This window comes from Perognathus longimembris, chromosome 28 (genome assembly GCF_023159225.1).
Source record: "Perognathus longimembris pacificus isolate PPM17 chromosome 28, ASM2315922v1, whole genome shotgun sequence".
Classification (NCBI taxonomy): domain Eukaryota; kingdom Metazoa; phylum Chordata; class Mammalia; order Rodentia; family Heteromyidae; genus Perognathus; species Perognathus longimembris.
In genome coordinates, this window is record NC_063188.1 from 26251399 (window position 1) to 26267699 (window position 16301).

The 16301-nt window shown below is 33.5% G+C and overlaps 1 protein-coding gene across 5 annotated transcripts in view; it reads left to right on the forward strand.

Moving 5' to 3' along the window:
• Klhl13 (kelch like family member 13) overlaps positions 1 to 16301 on the forward strand; it is a 165740-nt gene that overhangs the window by 109670 nt on the left and 39769 nt on the right. The gene's annotated exons all lie outside the window — the stretch shown is intronic.

The following is a 16301-nucleotide window of genomic DNA, read 5'->3' on the forward strand; positions in this document are numbered from 1 at the left end:
AAATGAATCTTTCAAACAAGGCTTTTACATTTGTGAGTAAATATTAATGAACTTGACTTTACATCTCTCTCAGTCTTATTCAAGTTCTAAGTAAAAATTCAAATTTGTTTAGCTTTTATTTCTATGAGAAGTTGTTTATATACGGTAAATGCCAGTGTTTCAAATATATTTTTAGCAAATGTGTACTAAAATGGATTGGGAAGTCTTTAGAATTTTTGAAAAAATTTCATTTAAAAATTTGTAAAGCTCTTAATACAAAAATCCTGGAAATATAATAAAGATGTTCTTTAAAAGTATTATTTACAACCTCTTTTTCTTTTGGTGGAAGAAGGGGTGGAAGAAAGCTGGATCTTAAAAAAAACTGTAGTAAAAGAAATGCTTTTGAGTAAGAAAAAATGTTTTAACAGTGAGCATTTCCTTTAAAATATTTTACAATAGTAGAGATGTAGAAGGTTCTTCCCGCTTTAAGTTAATTTTGTGTTTAGAACTCTGGTTCATTGTCATTTTTAATTTAGTTTTTATAGTGGGATCTGCATGTACAGTTCTAAGTTGGGTTTTCCAAAAGGGTAGCTTTCAGTGGCTGAGAAAGTGTGTTATGCTTTCTTTCCAACAAAAGTGATTCCCTGAAAAGCACTGAAAAATGAGAATATTTTAGAATAATTTTCAATTATTTTTAAATATCCCTCCATTTTTAATGATTACTTTATCTGTTTGGGTATTAAGGTCTTTTCTTATGAAGCAAAATAATTTGGGGATTGTTTGGAACATCAACTGTATTTACTTTTCAATAGCTCTATTTGTCAAAAGCACAAATTAATGGAGGTGACAAGTTCGTGAGAATAGTCATATTATTTGGGCTCTTTCAAATTAGTTGAGAAAGTTGGATGACTTACTGATTTTATGAATCTTAGCTCATGAGAAATGGCCAAAATTTACTAAAAATCAACATTATCATGAACAACTTCACCATGAACAAAACCTACTGAGGTCAGTAGGTTACAACAAATAATGATTATTAGGGCTTATAGTATTCTTACTTGATTTTGCTGTCCAGAAGGTCCAAATCACAACTCCTATTATAGCTTGTTAGTTTTTACATGGCTAAAATATGCCTATGTGTTAAAAAATTTGTACTAGCCACAGATCGAAATATAATTTGATATATTTGTAATGAATCACTTTCTTCCTTTTAAATATTCACTTCCTTGACTTAATGATAGAGTAAACTGATTTAGAAGCGAGAAGCTAGAAAACAACACAGGTCTTATAGTGTTGAATATTGATTTTCAGCACTACACATAAGTAGAATGGAAAAAATAATGTTTGTGAAGCTAAGAATAATCTGGACTAGTTTGACCGGCAAGAGTATATATTATTTAATTGCCCTTCACTTTTTAATAGTAAATATGCTAGTACTTTATGTTTATAAAATATACAGAGAAAAATGTTAAGTGGAGGGGAAAGACTCTCTGGAAGTTCAAATGAGAGTTTTCAATAAATTACCTAGTTTTAGGCTGTTATGAATTGAAGTTCATTGTCTTATGTGTCCAGAAATAAAAATGTCATATTTAGTATATATTCTTTTTAAATTAAAAAAATTATTTTCAAGGTGAAGTACAGAGGGTTACAGTTTCATAGTTAGGTAGTGAGTACATATATAGGTATTTTTTATATTCCACAAACCACCTACAGACAAAATGACAATTTAGCATAGAATTTAAAAAATGATGAAGACTAAGTTTGATTAGTGGGTCAAGTTCTATCATTGTTCTCACAATTGGCTGACAAACATACATTTGTTTAAACTTTTTGCATTGAAATAGAAATTCTGACCTCTTGACAAATTGTGGTCTATTAGAGAATTTTACCTATAAAATACATTTAAACATTTATAATAATATTTTGAATATGGAATTCTTTATATTTGGTATAAATTTTTTTCTGTATGCTTATATAGCTTAAGTATTGGTTTGTAGTCTTAACAGTATGTATTGTGACTTTTCAAATGTATTTTACATGATTTTTATTGAAGACAAATGTTTTAAATTTCAAAATGAAGTATCTTAGGTTGTAGTAAGAATGCATTATAAGAACTGTGCAAGTATGGGAAAAAAATCTAAAAGCTCCTTATGGTCCTTTCTATACCCAGTATTAGGTGCAGCTTAATGGTAATTTCTCATTGATGCTATAGACAGAAAGCTAACTACAGATCAAACACTAAGCAACAAAGCTGGGATTTTCCTTGTGGATTTAAAGTTCAAATTTGTTCTTTTTTTCTTTTCTTTACAGCCTGAGTGACAGTGAAAATGTTTCTACACTCTTGACTTTTTGATTGTGACAATTTTTCACAAATGTTAAGGAAATATGTTTTTATGTAGTATAAAGAATAACATTTTGTTGCGATGTGATATGGGAAAAGAAGATTATCTTAAAGACAAAATAATTAGGATAATACTACTTATGTTCCTAAAGAAATTGATGATGATCAAATATATAGTGCTATTTATTAGTCTTTCTTTGACTTCAGCTTGGAGCTTTTGTAGTGTGGTAAACCATACATGTGGTTTTCAGAAGGGAGTATCTTAAACGATAACAGTTCCTAGACCTTACTTCTTTCTGTTGATGTGTCAAGAGGAGAGGGGCAGACAATAAAGAGAAGAGGGGGGAAACACGGATAAAAATCTAATATATGTCCTATAAAATTAAGAAGAGTGAGGGAAGGGTGGGTAGGGGAAGGATGGGTGAGAATGTTGAAAGAGGTGACATTGATCAAGATATATTGTATTAATAAACTGCTTTGTTAAATGGGGACTCTTTGTACACTACTTAAAGATAATAATAAAAGTTCTTTTAAAAAAGAAATCAGGTCCTTAGTGACATGCATTTCTTTCAGTATATTCAACAGTAGGTTGAAGTTCAACCATAGCCTGTGGGAGGATCTCCTGGTCAGTGTAATTGGACTAATAAAGATGGAGCTCTTGACAGGTGCTAAACCATATTAATTACCCTATTTTCCCCCTAAATTAAGAAAGCTGAAAGAGCAATCACATCTAAGTGTATTTCTGCTGTTTGATATTCACTGTTTTACAATAGCAAATGGCATATTCAGGCCAATGTTATAGGGTTAATGCATCTTTAGATTTAAGGACACACCCAAATAAGCAGAATTAGCATTAGAATACTGTTTACCTTTTCTTTACAAACAGCAAGATTTGACAATAATACTATGGTCAAAAGAAGGAAAACAACAAGGTGAAAATTAGCCAGTACAGTGTCACAGTGAATTCTAGCAAGACAGACACCATGGAGTGCTTTTCTTAGAATTTTACCCCTTTCATGCAATAAAATAATTAAAGTTAGTGCCCTAGAATTTGTCCTTCTTTAGCCCCTGCACTTATATGCAACTAAAATATATTTTATAGTAAATGTCAGTTCATTATTTTTATGAGTTGCATGCTAGTATTTCATCAATAAAATTCAGTTCCTAGATTTTCTGAGTAGATTATTCATAGTGAGTAATGCCCCATTTGTGGGTAATCAAAAAATAGACATCATAAAAATATGTACTCTAATCTTTGACCTTTTTATTTTCTGATACATTTTTTTACTAATTTATTTGATTAATTAAAATTTATGGTTGTAAAATCCTTTCTTCTTAAATTATTAATCTCAAATTAGAAAAAAATAGGTATTTCATTGCTTTCATAATTACCATATGCATAAACTTTTCCTTGTGCATCTGCTTAATCTGTTTTTGTTACATAGGCATGATCAAACAAAATTGTCAATAAGCAATATAGATACTAAGAGCAATTTTGTTTTAATCTGCAAATTCTGTGGCATGGTACCTTGAGTGATTTTACTATCTGGGGCTTGCAGAAGTGCTAGCTGATCATTTATGGATGGAAAATCATAGAAGTGACTTTGGAGGTCATTTTAAAGAGCATGCATCCCCCCTCCTCTTAATGAATGTACAGTTTCCTTCTGTGATACCTCCTAATGATTACAGTCCATGTTCTCCATGAGCACTATCAATGGCAAAGAGCTCCTTCCCTCGCTGAGGCAGCATCTTCCATACATGGACATCTTTTCTTTCAATTGAGCAAAACTAGTCATTATCATTTCATCTTCTCATCCAAGTTCCATCTGATGGGGATATGCATTTAAAATATTTTCATTTCACTCAGTTGTCCTTACCTGGACAGTATCCCCATGTTAATCTCTATGTGGTATACGGATCCTCTGTATCATGGTTCTTTTTTTTTCTTGTTTTCTTTTTTCTTTTGCCAGTCCTGGGTCTTGAACTCAGGGCCTAAGCACTGTCCCTGGCTTCTTTTGCTTAAGGCTAGCACTCTACCACTTGAGCAACAGCGCCACTTCTGGCCTTTTCTATATATGTGGTGCTGAGGAATCAAACCCAGGGCTTCATGTATATGAGGAAAGCACTCTTGCCACTAGGCCATAGCCCCAGCCCAACATCTCCTTTTAAATAGATATTCTGCATATCTAAAAGAGCATGGGGTTAGGTTTAAATCATAGTATTTACACTGTATTCTTATAAATTTAAACTTTGTAAACTTCTTTTTTAGAGGTTTCTGATTGGCTTGCTTGTTCCTCATCCTTAACATTCATTCTTTTAGCTACTTAGGTCTTTAGTCTAGTCTGAGGAAACCTGGCATGTGCAAGTAAAGTTAAAATTTCTACTCAAGTGTATTTTTTAGAGACCTCTTCAAACCATTTAATGTAACTACAAAATACTGCAAAACAAATTGGATGTTTCTGTTGATTTCAGTATTTCAAATATTTTTTCTTGCCATAATTTATTTTTAATACTTAAATGAGCATTGCATCCAAAAGCCAGTTAATCTAAAGAGACAAGAGGCAGAATTGAAAATCTCTATACTACATGGGACGTTCAGAACTACTAAGAATTTCATGCATGCAAATAGACATGTAGAATATTTAGATAAGACATCTGTAGATCCACATTCAGTAGAGAGTGAAGGATGAGAAAAGAATAAGAGACAAGAAAATATCTGCGTTAATGGCTTTATTGAACTTAAAGAGTTAAGAATTATAAGTATTATACATGATATTTTAAACTGAAATGGCAACAATAGTATGTTGTTTTATTTCTTTGGGTCTATGAGAAAGAGGTTTTAAACACATGATTTTCTTTTTTTTTAACGATTTTATTTTATTGTCAAGGTGGTGTACATAGGGGTTACTGTTATATACTGTTTTCTTGGGTGAATCCATACATAATGAAGATCCTAAGTAATTCACTTCTGCAAATGCTCAGCTCTCAATCATCTTGTAGTTGAAATATTGTATGTTCAGAACTCATTTATAATACCTGACCTATGCAGGATCCCAGCTTACTAATGCAATACACTATAGACTCTCAGTTGTTTTCCCTTGTAGTGGTATAGCTGACTGGGAGCTTCAGTTTGCTGCCTCTTCCCAGTATCATGAGAAATGATCATATTACAGAAAGTCTAAATTCAAAATGCAAAATATGCTGTCTTCTAAATATGGCCCGTAATGTCAAAAAAGTTGTAAGGCAAACTATCATATGTTGGGGACCACCCATATACTAAGTTTTGTAATAGTCAGCAATTACTATTATATGTAAGGTATAATTCTGCTGAGTACTAGTAGAATCTTCGTAGTCATTCAAAATGACTGTTCTTTTTATTTAATATTTTTAGTATCCTTAAGTAGTTGTACAAAGAGATTGCTATTCAACAAAACAGTTTATGAACACTACACTTCTTGACCAGTGTTACTCCTTTCCTCATTCTCACCAGTCCCTCTCCTACCCACTCATTCTCTCACTTTTCGTTTTTTAAAATGCTTTTTCTTATTTACTGTCAAAGTGATGTACAGAGAGGTTACAGTTTCATATGTTAGGCCTTGGGTACATTTCTTTTTTTTTTTTTTTTTTGGCCAGTCCTGGGCCTTGGACTCAGGGCCTGAGCACTGTCCCTGGCTTCTTCCCGCTCAAGGCTAGCACTCTGTCACCTGAGCCACAGCGCCCCTTCTGGCCGTTTTCCATATATGTGGTGCTGGGGAATCGAACCTAGGGCCTTGTGTATCCGAGGCAGGCACTCTTGCCACTAGGCTATATCCCCAGCCCTTGGGTACATTTCTTGTATCTCTCACTTTTCTTGAATTTATAGGCTATATATTGAACTTGTTACTGCATTCTCCTTCTTTCTTGTCTTCACTTGAAAATGGCTATTCCTTATTTTCCACACTATCTTTATTCATAAGCAAATTACATTGTTTACATTATTGCTGTGACAATTCTGAACCAAGACAAACAGGTTATATGAACTTACTGCACTTTCAGTATTGATAATAGATTTAAAGATAATGAGAATATTACAGATGAAAAATGTATCTGAGCTAAACAAGGAGAAATGAATTGGAGATAGTTACTGATTTTAAACTGCATATTTCACTTTGAATGAAATGTATACTTTAGCATACTAGAATGCTTTTAGATAAGAATGGAATGCCCCTGTCATATTAAAGAGGGAATAATTCATTGTTTAGTAGATACTCTCTGTCACATAAGTATACATATATTACCTTCCAAGCAACAATAGTTTGATCCCAGAGGATAAGATGGAATCTTAGTTTAAAGCAAATCATATTGTTTTCAATTACACTAAAATACTTTTACTGGTATGACTTGGGATTACTTTTATTCAACGTTTTTCAAATTTATGTTATAAAAGGCAATAGTGTGCCCAACTTGTTTCAGAGTACTTGTTATAATGTACTTCAATGGAGAGGGGAAATAACATCCATTAGAAAAATAAAAACAGCGTAAAACTTTGATTTATTACATATATCACTTACTCTAAATTCCACGAGCCAATTTTAAAAGGTGTAGCATAGATAAATATAATACAATCTATTGAGGAATGATATAAAAGTATAAACAAACTCTGAAAATGTGCATCTTCTCTCTGTTTTATTTACATAGACAGGGGTTTAGGGAAGTTAATTTGCTTGTTCCACATATTATGTATCAGTGAAAAGTGAAGCCAGAAACCAAAATCTTCACCATCTGATTGCAAAGCTCTTCATTTTTTTGTGCCAGTACTGGGGCTTCAGCTCAGTGCCTGACCACTCTCCCTTAGCTTTTCCTCAATGTTGATGCTCTACTATTTGAGCCACACCTCCGCTTTTTAGCTATTTGTTGGTTAATTGGAGGTAACGGTCTCATGGCCTTTCCTATTTGGGCTGGCTTCAAACTGCAATCCTCAGATTTCAACCTCCTAAGTAGCTAGGGTTATAAGCATGAAGCATTGGCTCTTGGCTTTTTGTTTCTTAATGCCTTTTCATTTCTATAGATCTTTGTTAATTTTTATGTTTTGAATATTTTATTTTGTGCTGGATATTGAGCCCAGAACCTTGCAGATGCTAGACAAGTTGTGTACCAGTAGCTGTCCCTGCCCAACCTATACCTTTGCTGCTTTTATGCCAACTATTAATTGGGTTATCTTTTACTAAGATTAATAAAGAGTGTTATTGGTAAGAAAATGTTCTTTGTATTGTGTCGTGACATAGTGATACAGCTAGAGATCTTGTATACTGTTAAGTGTGAAGTCGTAGGAAAATACTAGGGTAATTTTGTTTATTTGTTGATGTAGTATTGGGATTAACTTCATTATCTTTTGGTATTCTTTTAGTTTCTTGGAGCATTATTCAATCATTCTTCTACATGGTACCCAACTCTTATTGACTGTGGTTGTAGCTGTTGGTCTGTTTTTAGCATGTTCCATAGATTCTGAGTATGCTTAGTACTTTCTTGACACAATTATCCCATTGCTTAACTGTGTTCAAGCACTCGATGGTTTAAAAAAAACTGTCCATTTATTAGTTTACTATTGTGGTTATAGCAAATTACTGCAAACTAATGTTCTGGAACATCACACATGTATTACTATCTGGCCATATTTTGAGATCAGAAGTTTGGTTCTGGTCTCCCTCAGCAAGCTAAAAATTAAAATATCAGGATTGAGGTTCTACAGGAAAATCTATGTTCTGCTCATTTTAATCACTGACTGAAAATGGCTCCTTTATTACTGGCTCTAACTGGAAGGACAATCTTCATGTCTAGGGGCTACCTGCATTCCTTAGCTTTTGCTCTCTTCTATCGTCAAATTCAACCATGGCAGATTGACACTTGCACATTGCTCTCTGACCTACTTTTCTTCTAATTTTTAGGACCAGTGTGCTTAGGTTGGGCCTTTTGGGTAAAATAAGACAGTGTACTTACATCAATATCTTCAAGATATTTAACCTTACATGTTCAAAGTCATTTTTCCCCTTATAACTATATGTGACAAGTTGTTTGGTTTGGGTTGTGATATCTTTGGGAAGGTATTGATTTTTAGCACACTCTAGGTGAAAACAATCTTTCTAGGCTTGCACAAACATTGTAAGAAATTGTTCCAATTAACCCAAGCAGTTCTACCAAATTTAGAAACTTTCTTGGCTTGAGACTGCAATCCTCAAATCTCAGCCTTCTGAGTACCTAGCTGGGAGCCACTGGGACCCTACTGAAAATACTTTTACTACAAACAATTTGCCAGTGACCAAAATACTATGGCCATGGTGCAAGAAGTTGTAATTCAATGAAGAAAATATAGTTACAGTCTTCTTTAAGTTTGTAATTGCTATTAAATTGAAGGGTTATTAGACTTATTTTACATATCCTTTATCATAACAGGGAAGCTGTGACAAATTTATAGTTAGTATATTGTACTTAAATGATAACGTATTTTATGTGGCTAGGAAAAGAAGAAATTTCACTAGGGGTTAATGTAAATAAATGTAAAAATAGTACTCAAATTATCCTTATGTTATAAACTTCAAGTGTAATTACAGACATTTAAAAGGTCTTATATTTAAAATAAATGACTTTATTTCCATTCAAAATATTTAAATAAAATGTACTTTCCAAATGACTTGGTGTGCAGTAAACAAAAAGGCATGGTTTTGAATATGTAAAGGCAATATTAAATACAAAACAATTCTATTTGTAATATCGATTTCAATATTTGCTTATGCTCTAATCATTAAACATATATTTATTATGAGTAATCTGGTGGATTGTACAATTATTCAAAGACGACTAGTTCAAAAGCCTTGAATCTGACAGTGTAGGATTTTGTTTTTGTTTAACAAGCAGTGAGTCACGGAAAGCTTCTGAGCAAGGGAGTGATTTTCTGAGCTATAAATATATTCGCAGTATGAAAAATGCTAGACCACATGCATATGATACTTAGAAGCATAACTATATCCAATAATTGGCAATACAGTGTAGAACTGTGCTAAAAGCGGTGATAGTAGATAGGAGGTATAGAATAAGAACATGCTAAAGCTGCACAGGCAGCCCATAACCTGTAACCCCTAGCTACTCAGGAGGCTGAGGTCTGAGGCCTGGTTTGAAGCCATCCCAGGCAGGAAAGTCCACGAGACTCTTATTTTCAATTAACCACCAAAAAGCCACAAGTGGATCTGTGGCTCAAGTAATAGAGGGCTAGCTTTGAGCAAAAAAGTTCAGGGACAGTGTTCAGGTCAAGCCTCTGAATTGGTGCATGTATACACACACATACACACGTGCATACACAAACATGCTAGAGAGACTCACTAGTACTTAAAATTTGCTTAAACAGAGCAGTTGGGGAAGAATCAGTGATCAAGGATAACTAAAATGTTTTGATGATAGCAATTGTCTTTTAGAATCTAAAACATTCTATCTATGGCTGTGTTGAATGTGTGTCATCAGCAGTCTCATATGTTTGAGATTGCTGAAATTTTTTCTCTCTGACCAAGCTCCCAGAAATAATAATTAAGAAATATGTAGAATATCCTAAGCATATGAAAAGATTGGATTGTGAAGACTTTAAACTGATGATTACTTTAAGAAATAGCTTATGAGTATATGGTGAGGGTAGTAGACTTTAGAGGAGTGTTTTCCATCTCAGTGGACAAACTTAACTCGACTCCCTGCTACTCCAACCTACTTGATGACTCTTGCCTTCTGGGAGTGAGTCTCGCCTTCACTATGAGAATTCCAAATTATAACTTGGAAGTGACACACTGGCTTAAAAATCTATATAGAAGCCAGATTCTGGTAGCTTGTGTCTGTAATCCAAACTACTTAGGAAGCTGAGATCTGAGGATCGCAATTTGAAGCCAACCTGGGCAAGAAAGTCTTTGGGACTCCTATCTCCAATGAACCACCAGAAAACCAGAAGTGGAGTTGTGGCTCAAAGTGATAGGACAAAAGAGCTCAGAGACAGTGCCCAGGCCCTGAGTTCAAACCCCATGACTGACCAACAACAAAATCGCTATAGAAGGAAGGAAAGGCTTGAAGGTAGTATTTTATTGCTACCTCACAATTCATAGGTCACTTTTTCAAAACATATAGACATACAATCTTGAGTTATTCCAATTGTCTTTCATTGGAAAGTTCTAGGGCTAGAGATATACCTGGATGGTAGAATACTTGCCTCACATGCAAGAGGTCTGGGTTGGCTATCCAGCACTACAATCAATCAATCAGTCATCTAGGCATCAATCAATCAGACTCCTTAGTGTAAGTAAATGTACCAGGGACAAATAGAAGTGTTTCCTAGAGCATTTTTTAATAATTTTATTTAATTCTGTGTGGCTAGATTGTGAAATTGCCTTATGGTATAAAATGGAATGTTGTAGTGGATCTTTGCTGAAATAGTCATGGACTCTATGGTTTCCCTCATAGGGAATAATTAGTACAGGTTTAGGCTAGTCACAGCAGAGGATCACAAGAGCCCAATAGCTATGCCCTTATGAACACATAAGATGATGCTAAGTGAAATGAAATCCATGTTATGGGAACGAGTGTTATATCACTGTTGTAATCATTTTCAACATGCCATGTGAAACCGTAGCTTTTTGTTGTTGTTGTTGTTGTTCCTCTTGTATCCCCTTCCTGCTCGTGTTATCACTGTATCTCATCTGAGTACCCTGGGATACTGTATATACTTGTATTAGAACTAGGGAAGGGAAAAGGAATATTAAATTAGAGAAACAAAGAATAAAAAGACAAATGACTCTAAAAGCAATACTTACAACCATTTGGTGTAAACCAACTGAACAACTCATGGTGGGGGGGAGGAGGGAAAGGAGAGGGGGGAGGGGGGAAATGAGGGAGGAGGTAACAAGTTATACAAGAAATGTACCCACTGCCTTACATATGAAACTGTAACCCCTCTGTACATCACTTTGACAATAAATAAATAATTTTTAAAAGTCAAAATAAAAAAAGCATACAATAAAATGGTGGGTCTTGATGGCATTCTAGGAGAAAGTTCCAAAAACAATTTCTGAGGTCAATAATTACATTTATACTCGTGAAGTATGATCTTTGAATGTATAGATTAGTAGAGCAGTAGACAGTTAAATCACAGTTAGGAATATTTTACATTTTCTAACAACTTGAAACAAGCAATGAATATGTTTCTGTATTGGGTACACAGTAAGGAGGGAGCACTTAAGTTCTTATTACACAGTTCTGTGGGTAAAAATCACTTTGTGGTAAGACAAATAGCAAAAAAGAGAAAATAATTGTAATATAAAAATAATATTTAAATTTGATTCCTTGCTCCCATTACCTCCATGTATGAAATGAGCTTTGGGAACCCAAAACTCACTACTTTGAGATGCTATCTTTTATTATCTACCTCTGGACTGAAAATACGATCATATTAAAAACACATGAGTCAATTGATACTAAAGTGCTCCTACATTCATTGAAATAGAGATATCTCTGGGTTATTGTGAAATTAAGACAGATGGTTTAAGAGACTTTGAATTTATACGGACAGTGGAACTCTTTGAGATTCAAATTATATATTTTTAAACTTGGACTAGAATAATTGTAACATTGTAATGATTATTTTTACTTTGTTCATATTTCCTTTTACAAAGAGAAATAAACATTCCACTCAGACTAGCCATGAATTATTGACTTTGTGATTAACAATTCTCCTATTCCCAAATGACTTTGTCTCAGTGATTTCCAATTGGTTTCAAGCTTATGTAATTTGTCTTTATAATAAACTTTAAAATTGGATAACTTGGATGCTTCACGTATTTGACAAAATGAAATTTTAGGCAAGTAAAATCCAATACTTAAATTGCACTGTAGCACAATGGTCATGTTTCAGAATTAGGGAGTTTTAGATCATAGGCGTAAAATGACACCTTGGTTGAAAGAAATGTGGCCTGGTACTGAGGGGATTTGAGTGGCCATAGCAGTTTCTTCATTCTGTAATTGAAAATGAAGGAAGACTCACTGCTGCAGGTACAGAAAGACTTCTGATTGGGCATGCCTTGCCCTAGCTGCAAAGTAGAACCTCCTATTAGAAGGTTTATGTGTTACAAGCACATACTATTCTCCATGACCCACTATTACATATTCCATCTTCCTACCACCAGTACCACTTGTGTATACCACTTGTGTACTCTCTCACAAAGATGGCAAAGGAAGCATTGACTGAACTGTTTTATGTAGCAGGTATAGAACAAATGTTAAAACTTCATTTTGTTGTTGGTTGTGGGGCTTGAACTCTGGGACTAGTGTTCTACCACTTTTGCCACAGCACCACTTCCTGTTTTCTGGTGGTTAATTGGAGATAAGAGTCTCAAGGACTTTCCTGTCTGAGCTAGTTTTGAACCGTGATCCTATTATCTCAGCCTCCTGAGTAGGTAGGATTATAGGCTGGAGCCACCAGCACCGGCTTCAATAATTTTCTTGATGTTTTATTTCTACTTAAGGAATAGAATAGCTTTTGTATCTGTCATCCATTCGTCCATCCACTCATCCACCCACCCACACACTTATTTACCCATATTCCATCTACTTATTTTGCTGAAGAATGAAAAATAATACAATACATAAGCCAAGATTTATACATACAATTTTTTGGTCTAGATTCATGAGACTGAAAGTTTATTTTTAATTTTTTTTTATTTATTTTATTTTATTTTTTAAAAAATTTTTATTATAAAACTGATGTACAGAGAGGTTACAGTTTCATACATTAGGGATTGGATACATTTCTTGTACTGTTTGTTACCTTGTCCCTCATACTGAGACTGAAAGTTTAAAGACAAGATTGATATGTTTAGTGCAAATAGTTTTTGATTTGGATCATTAAATTTCCTCTTGTTAAGTGTATCTAATGGAGTATCATTTGTCATTCAATTTGTCTAGCCTGATTCCTTCTTCTGGTCATAGTGCTATTTCTGTGATTTTGATGAGTGGTACTGGAATTCAGAATCTGTTCTTTTAAGTGTTGATATCAGTAATGTAAATATTTCCCCCCTAAATCTAAGCTGATATATCCTTATTCTGTATATGTTGGGAATAATTTTTAGCACTAGTATTGGAAACAGAATGGTTAAATGGGTGTTTTTATTTATTTTTTATCACATATATATGTATATATTTGAGACAGGTCTTGGTATGTTGTCCACGGTAGTCTTGAATTCCTGTGCTCAGAGGAGTTTGCTGCCTTAGCTTCCTGAATAGATGGAATTATTTGTGTGTTCCACTATCCCTAAAATATATTTTATACTTTAAAACAGTATATGAGAATTGTACATATTTATATAGTGTAATATTTTAGTACATGTGTATATTTGTAATGATCAGATTAGGATAATGGACATATCTGTCATCTCAGAAATCTATCATTTCTTAGGGTTGGGAACATTCAGTCTTCTCTATTAGCTATTTTAAAATACTCATTTAATTCTTGTCCACCACAGTTTTCCTACTATTCTATATAATGCTGGAAGTTATCCCTCCTGTCCAATTTTGGTCATATATCTATTAACTATCCTCTTAAAGTCCCTTCTCTTCCAAACCTAAAGCAGTTGGTTTTATGTTAAATTAATTTAATCAGAAAATCAGTTTCATCTAGCAGAATTTATTTCTACTGTGCTCCTTGTACTCATATATTGTCTATTTAAATTTTTTAGTCTTCATGCAATGGGATCAGTGTGGACTCTGGGTTTAAACGTGGGTTCAAATTATAATTATTAGACTTGAAGTGAGTCCTTAATCCTCTGTGTTTTACTTCCCTGTCTTTAAAATGGGATTGTCATGAGGATTAAGTAGCATACTACAGCGTGTCTGGTGCAGTGCCAGGTACACAGCTGTTGCTATGTAAGAGCTCTTATTCGTATGTTAAAGCAGACATCAGCTATTTATTGATGTTTCTATTTTAAATATGACATGTGCTTACAAGATATACACACATAATAGCTTTCTACTTTGGAAAATTATTTTAAAGTATAATCCTACCACCTTGACATTTTTTTTGTTTTATGGACTCTGGTATTGCCACAGCAGAAGAAAAGAAAGCTCTGGAAAAATAGCAGTTATGTTATAAATACTGGCTATTCTAAAGTTTCCATCAACACTATCATTTTATACAGGCAATAACTTATATTTATGTAATTTAAGATACCAATGACTTATCAAAGCACTCCTCTTCCTAATTCTTTTCAGGTAAGTACTTCATTAAGAAGATCCATTCCCTTTAAGTTTCTAAAACAGATTAATGTATGCTTTATTAAGAGAGGTTGCTATGGTATTTGTAATTTCTTTGTAGAATGATGCTCTAAATAACATCCTAGATAGTGGACAAATCTTTCAATATTTGTGAGTTTTAAGGCTTTTTTGTTGTTTTCTATTTTTTAAAGTTTTTCACTGAAAATAGACTTATAAATGATAACTTCAGGAGTTGGAAATTTTGTTTCTGATTTTTATTTAAAACACCTTTCCTCATTTTTCATAATGGAAGTTGTGTATGTATGTAAATTTGTATGATGTAATATTCAATTTTTGTTTGGAGGGGTGTAAGAGTAGACTAGGAAAGCTATTACTATGTTCAGAATTCAGTGCAAATATGCACACTTTGAATCGATGTGAAAACCAATGGAAATGGCTTGCGTTATCTTAAGTTGTTAAATTCATTACTCAAGGGTGGGAGGAAATACCTTGACAGATTTAGCACTCAAATTCAAATGAGTATGAGAGCAAGTGGCAACATTTCTTCTCCACCTGCCATGCAACTTTATCACAAGCAATGTTTCATTTAGCAAATGCTGTTGCCAGAAGACACTTCTCTGTTTCAGAGCAGAAAAAAGATGGCAGGAGAGCACTTTGAAGAAAACCTTTTGTTTGATTTTCTTTTAAAACTGTGAGTGTGAGAAATATGTATTTCATTTTCTTGGGGAATGGGTGGTGGGAAGCATGAGTCAGTGCCTTTTCATGTTATCTAAGAATTTATGGCTTTCTTGATTTTGTTTTGTGCTTGTTGCTGTTTTGTTTATCAGCCCACTGGCAGTAAGTCTTGGTTATGATCACATAGTTAATATAGAATCTGAAAATATTTGTATAATACTTTAGTCACTAACTCAAAAGACTCCTTTAACTGTGAAATTGCATTATTACTTTCCACTGTTACATTTAATATCTAAAAGCAAAAGGAAGCACTATGAAACTAGTTAGTAACTAAAGAAAAGATGGAAGTGTTCTTCATATACTTTACAATTTTATTTTTGGCCTAACTTATTTTTTTCCTATTACAAATTCCCAAGAAATACAGGAACTTATAAGGAGTAATTTGTTCATAGATCTATCTGTGTTCTGCTTTTCATTTGGTATGAGCAAGAAGATAATGTGCCAGTTTAGTAATTGGCAAATATAACTTGTCTACCAAGAAAAATCAATTATTATACTTTCATGATAATTTCAAACAGCACAAAGATGCTCATTTTTCTTTGACAATGACACCTGCCTTCCTTAGTGTTATAATATGAATTGGTGTTTGCAGTGATAAAACCGAAGGAAAGGAAATGCATATTTGATTTACTAAGGTGATTCCTTATTTTTTAAAAGTACTTATTCCAGGGGATTTGGCCTGTTATATTTTTGGGTGTGGAAATGAAGGAGTATTGAGAAATTATTTATGACTTTGGACTCTAGTGATACAATTAAGACACACTGTTTCCACACTGTAGCATGCCAAAAAACATTTTTATATGTTATGAGAATCTATTTTTCTTTATAACCTCTACCAAATTAAATTTCTACATAACCATTATTTGTAAAAGTATTTGAACAAGGTTAATAAAGCAACTTTTGCTATACCCCACCATCCAGGATAAAGATGCAATACATAATCCTTCTTTATCATGATGGTTGCTATAAAAAGAAA